Consider the following 6,211-nt stretch of genomic DNA (forward strand, 5'->3'; position numbering starts at 1 on the left):
AAGGATACCCGTTCATAATGAGAGTACTAGCTTAAGTCCATTTGGGGAAGATACTTGCCTCGCTTGGTCAACTAACCCGCATCCCTTCTAGCTAGGATATTCGCTTAGCAAAATAGCTAGTTTAACAATTTGAGGGTGTACAGACACTGTTCGTTCGCTTCTCACAGTATTCTACCGATATTCCTTACTTTTCCGATTAGCATCTCCTGACTTATGCTAGTTAGCAGCTTAGCTAGGGATGAGTAGTTACTAGTTTCCCAGGAATTCCTCTCAGCATAATACTGCCCTACAACCAGGGATGTCACTAGCTTTGCTTGATCCACTAACTGTATCTGATATAGGGGAGTTATTAGTTTAGCAATCAAAGGGTGTCACGACACTCCTAGTGCACTTCTACTCGGCATTCTACCGCTATTACCAATACTACCGGTACTACCTATTCGTAGCCATTCGATTGCACTACTCGTAGCATTCCTGGGCATCGATGCTCCTTACTTGAGCTAGTTAGGAGCTAGGCTACTTATTCGCCCTACCAACTGAGGCGCATGTATGAGTTACGCGCTCCTTCGCCATCTATTGATGGATTGAGCTCCTTGTTCCAGATAGTTCTATCTATTGGGTTTAGATTGCTGTTATCTGTCGTTGTTTACCCTTCGATACACCAAGTACTACTCCAACTTCTTACGGAGGTGTTGTTAATCCCCAATATCGCTTCTCATTTCCGACTGTTAGCTGTTGTTTTAGCCCTTTGCCTTTGCCGGCTAGGCGGAGTACGACTTGTTCATGTTACAATCATTAGTGAGAGTTCATCTGGGAAGCCGTCCTCATAGGTAGGACAAATGATCATTATCGCCTTCAGGGGTGTAGCTCTCTTAGGGAAGGTCCTTGTTTAGCAATCTAAGGGTTGACGATCACTCATTGTTCATCTTTCTCGCCTTTGATCCGACGTTACTGGCTATTACCTCTTTGTTGTTCCTTGCTTGGGGTAGGAGCAAAGTTCCTAGCTATTTACTGAAGGATTGTCGTACTTGCTCCAGTTTGCTGCTTTTCCAGTTCAATTAAACGAATCTCTACCGATGAGCTTCCTTCGGTACACTAAACACTGTTCCCACCCCCTTTCGCAGGTGATGAGCATCCCTAATTATTCCTCTCTTACCGGTCGTGACTCTTTCTTCCCTGCTCCGGACTCAATGAGAGGGCGAAGGAAGTAGGAGCTGGGCTTGGAAAAATCCCGATAGCCTCTGCCTGAACGCTCCGTTCTCGGTCAAGCCGCGTGAAGGGCCTCTGATAATGACGTAAATAGAGCTCGTTCCGCTACTCGCGCTAATCCATGATCTAATGTTCTCGCTTGGGATGGGAAACGAGGGAATTTGGATAGCAAGGATGGGCTAGTTTCCTCCTCTCGCTATGGTCTACATCTATATGTGGCTCCTCCCGCTGTGCTCGAGTCACTTGACGCTCCTTTCGCGGTGTTAGATGTCAGAGTGGTCCCGGTCTAACGACCCCCTCGATGTGAATTGACCTTTTGCCTTTGATTCATCATCTTAGTAGTTTTGCCTTGAACCTGCCGATGCAAACTGAGATTCGGAATCTGACCTTGCAACTAAGCGAAGGGCTGAGGTAACGAGTGAAATCGCTCGACTATCAGGAGAGGAGTGAGACTGCTTACCCAAGAACGGGAGGAGCGAACCCTTCTTCAGAAGATAAGGGAATGAAAGAAGCAAGCTACGATTCAGACTATAAGATCCTACGATGTTCAAGATCGATTTCTGATTGAGAAGAAGATGAGTTCCTCGCCATGCCAGCATCAATGACCCAATTGAGTGATTCGGTCGGGATCACTTCTTAACCTGACGCCGAGAGAACCGAAGCAAGGGACTGATTGACCGTTGGGTTCCGGGGAGAGTCAGCAACGGAAGAGAGAGATTCTTAAACCATCTTAGATGAGTTAGAATCTGCTGAACCGGACACCTCTCTCTATCCCACGGCACTCAAAGCGGATCTGGCTGTACCAAAACAACCTTCACGCAGGCCAACTAAAAGCTTGTTGGATTGTCAAGGAGAGAAAAAGGATGAAGAATCTCCGCTTCTAGCCGCACTCTATTCTTACATAAACCAAGCAGCCAGAAAGAAGCACCCGCTCTGAAGCTAGCTTTCGTTCTAACCCGATCTTATATCTCTCATCGTGAAATGAGCTACCTATCTGAATGTCGAAGATGCACCAGCCACTCCATATGACATTGGGAGAGAGTGTAATGGCACCTGATCTCATTGAATTTATGAGTGTTCACCCGAGCTTGATCTTCTATTTCTATTATACAATCACTTGACTTTGCGAAAGACATACCCGGTTGAGTTCAACTAAACCAATCGACAAGAGGGAAAGAAGCCCTTGTTCTACCATTGATTCACCTTCTTCCCATGACACCGACCTATATCCCAACCAATCCAGCAAGCGAACTTGTAGGTCTGACTGGCTTGAAAGCAGGAAACTCTCATCGGAGAACGAGTTCACCCGCCATTCATTAATCGATCGCTATCAGTGAATTTGATGTCAGAGAAAGGGGTGCGTCCCCAGCCGGCGAGGAAGACTAACTATCTGATCTTTATTTACGTGATTGAGCGGGATTTTAAAAAGCACAGCACGGAATTAGATGAGTCATCATCGGCCCTGCCATGCCTTCTGTATCCACTTCTGAACCGGACACATATAGTCAGTCCATTGAATCACAGGTCAACGGAATGCGATCAGAGGCAAGCTCAACAAGCCAGCTCAGATTCAAAAGATACGTGCCGAGCCGGGGCAGCCTCACTTCCTATAATTGAAGAGAAAGAGAATGCCACTTCACCGACGAGGAGAAAGAGTTGGAAATACAAAAGCCACTTCTCCATACGATAGTGGATTCCAGTTCAATGAAACCGTTTTACCGTTGGCTTAATGGACGAATTCGGATAGGAAGAGGCGAAGAGCTTAGCCGCTAGGCGAAGGGTAGACGGAAGAAAGAAAGCCATCACGCACGAAAGCAAGTGTAGCTCTCACCTGATCTCCTTTAGTCTTTCTCCCAGTCGATTAGAGAAAGGAACCTCAGGGCCACTCGACCAAAGCGGAGAGGAACCTGCTCTGATAGACGAGACTCTATGTTCAGATATATATGGGCAGTCCCAAGCCCAAGAACGAAAGCAAGCGCGCTACAACTAAAAGCATGAGCTCGCCCATCTTTGATCAAGGAAACAGACTCAAGGCTTTCCCAAAGAAATCATTGTCCGGATAAGGCTCAATTGAATTAGCAGCGGATGGCCACAAAGCGAGATGAGCCATTGGCCAATCGAAAACCATCCAATCGGGCTCACATCGGGCAACCTCGGGCAAGGAGGTCCTCAGCCTACGGGGCTAATCGCTAAAGGGCAAAGTCAATGAAAGAGGGAATCGGGGGAGAAGCCGTCACAACAGCTTAAGCGAGTCGCAGTTAAGGAGCGTAGCAGCTTGACCGACGAGGTGAAGGAGCTGAAAGGGATGCTCGATTACGGAAAGAAAGAAGCGCAGCCTACTCTGACTAATCTCAATTCCTACTATAGCTTGAGGTTGAACCTGATCTTGATCTCTGAAATAACCCAACTCAAAGGCAAGAAAAGCCCCAGAGAGTTTAAAAGGGCGACCAATACAATAGTTCTTGATTAGAGTGAGTCTCCCTTTCGATGAGGTTTGGAGCGGACTCCCAATCGACTAGAAAGCAGGGAAACCCCAAGCTTTCTTTTCTTCTTAACCGGACACTGATATGAAAGACAGCATCAGTCTGGAACTGAGTCTGAGCGTCTTCCTTCTTCTTATATACTACGAGATTGGTGGAAGAGCGCGGGAAGGCCAAGCTAATTACTGCCCCCTTGAATTAAAAAAGCCTAATTGTCAAGCTAATGGGCAAAACCCATAGGGCAAGCCTTATGAACCGATCTGATGAAAAGGATTTAAAGCTGACGCCCATCCGTCCCGGGCCCCCAATCAATCGCTTCTTTTTCGAGATGCACTATATGAGAATCGGGCCTTTCGCTCATCTTTCTCTTTCTTGCTTCGGAGTGAGAATTGCTTGGTAATAAAGTAGTTCCTTTTAGACTTGATTTATTAGTTCGTCTTCTACTTTCTTCATGACTTTCTTTTCTAGTGGATCTAGTGGCAAATGCGTTAGGACGAGTGGCATCTGACTGAGGAGTCGTTCCTTTGAGAGTGTACGATGGGGTAATGTTAGGTTTTGAGCTCTTCTTTCTGGAATAGAGTGTTCGCTTCCTCTCCCTTTGGTCGAGCTAGCTTTCGCTCATTTTCCAGGAGGAGATGGGATTTCGGATTCCACTTAAGAAGAGTCAAGTCAAGCAGTGCAACAGTCATCGAAGCTCCTTCTCCACTACATAGTGAAACCACCTACCGCCAACAGCTCACAGCCGAGCCGCATTTCAACGGCTCTTCTCGCAAACGGAATATGCCTCTAAAAGAGGGCGCTAATGGAAGGGAATTCTATTATGGTTCAACTGGGAATATTGTTTGGTCAAAGGAGATAGGTGTATTGTCTCATCCGAACGAGTTCCTATCTGTTTGTTTTCGAACAGCTAGTAGAACGGGCCCGGAAGGCAGGCAGGCAAAGGCAGCAACGAAAACGTATTTCATTCGGTTACAGCATTCTGTTAGGCGGGTTCAAATCTCGTAATATCAGTAATAGAAGCTCCCGTTTGAGATCCAATATTGAGTTGTTTAGCTCCTGACGAATAAAATCCAGCAGATTTGCGCTTCACTCTTCCTGCAGGCAATGTGAGTTCCGAGAGGGCAAGTAGTATTATATGCCTTCATGCTTGCATCGATAGATGAGACGATATAAAAGAGAAACTCAAGCTAGCTCATGCGCAAGCCTGCTAACAATGCCAATTCCCAGTACGCGGCATACAACTTCCATTTCTGGACTATTCCCATTCTAAAGCAAAGATTCAAGACGTACACGACTTATTCTACGGCTAGTGGGAGAAATATTCTCTGCATACCGATCATAACGCTCCATTTCGATATATAGAATAGAAAGATTGCGCCTACTCATTCTGGTGCAAGGCTTTGGCAGACTTCCTCGCAGTTTCGCCCTGCATGAGAGGAGAGAACAAAGTCCTTCTTCTTGAAAGCGAACCTATGGGCACGAGAGGAGGGAGTTCCGTGCATGTCCCTTTTGAATCGGGGTGGAAGCAAAAAACACAGGGTTGGAAGCGAAAAAGGCAGATGTCAGTGTGCTTTCTGTCGAAGATTGGATTCCGCATTGGTGAAACAGCAAGCGGATGAAATGGGATATTTTATATCTGATGACAAAGCAAAAAAGGCCCGTCGGGTTCAAAGATGAGAGAGCCGGGAAGGCGCTATTCACAATGAATGCCAAATACTCTATTTTGAGGTCTCCTACTCAACTAGCGCTGGTTCGACTGCTTGTTCTATCCATCGGTTCCTCTCTTTAGTCTCTATCTCCAATTTCGTATGACAAAGATTGTAGGTAGGGACACCATACCCAGTTAAAAATATATTGACGTACGTTTAGCATCACACAAAACGCTAGCTCTTCGATATGCGTTGCTCATTACGAATAGCAGAATTGGTAGAGTGTTGCACCGATTCAAGACATGTCCGTTTGAGATAGCACCAAAAAGCCTTCTCACTGCCCTCCCTCGCATGGCTCAGATTCGCTTTTTCTTCAAAAGCTTTTTAGCAAGCCCATTTACCAGAGTTATTTAGGTATTTACTTTTTTATACCCCTTTTATTTTCCACTACTCGAAAATAAAAATAAGTAAGATAGCTCATGAGTAAAGCTGCTTTCAAACCAGTTCCAGATTTCAGGAGTTTAGGAGTGCATATGAGTTCATGAGTGCTCAAGGTGCGCTTCTCTTCCAATCGAATATATTATAGTAAAGCAAAGCCAAGAGGAACGAAGTCGCTCGACTATAAAGGAGAGGCAAGACGTTAGGCCTCATCAATCGAGGAATAACAATCGTTGAAAAAGCCTTCTTGCTATTGGGCGGGCTTTCATCGGCCTTTGGGATATTTGATCATCTATGATATGCCCTACGGGACTGAATCCATACTTCCCTGGGTCTCTGACCCCGATGAAAGTACGCTTGAGATAGAGTAAGCACTTCGTACCGGCTACTGACACGAATACCAATCCCAGCCGTTCCCTTTTAGGTCTACTGGAC

This window comes from Tasmannia lanceolata, unplaced genomic scaffold (assembly GCF_043159265.1).
Source record: "Tasmannia lanceolata isolate RefF3 unplaced genomic scaffold, GAP_Taslan_0.1 ptg000745l, whole genome shotgun sequence".
NCBI classification, from domain to species: Eukaryota; Viridiplantae; Streptophyta; class Magnoliopsida; order Canellales; family Winteraceae; genus Tasmannia; species Tasmannia lanceolata.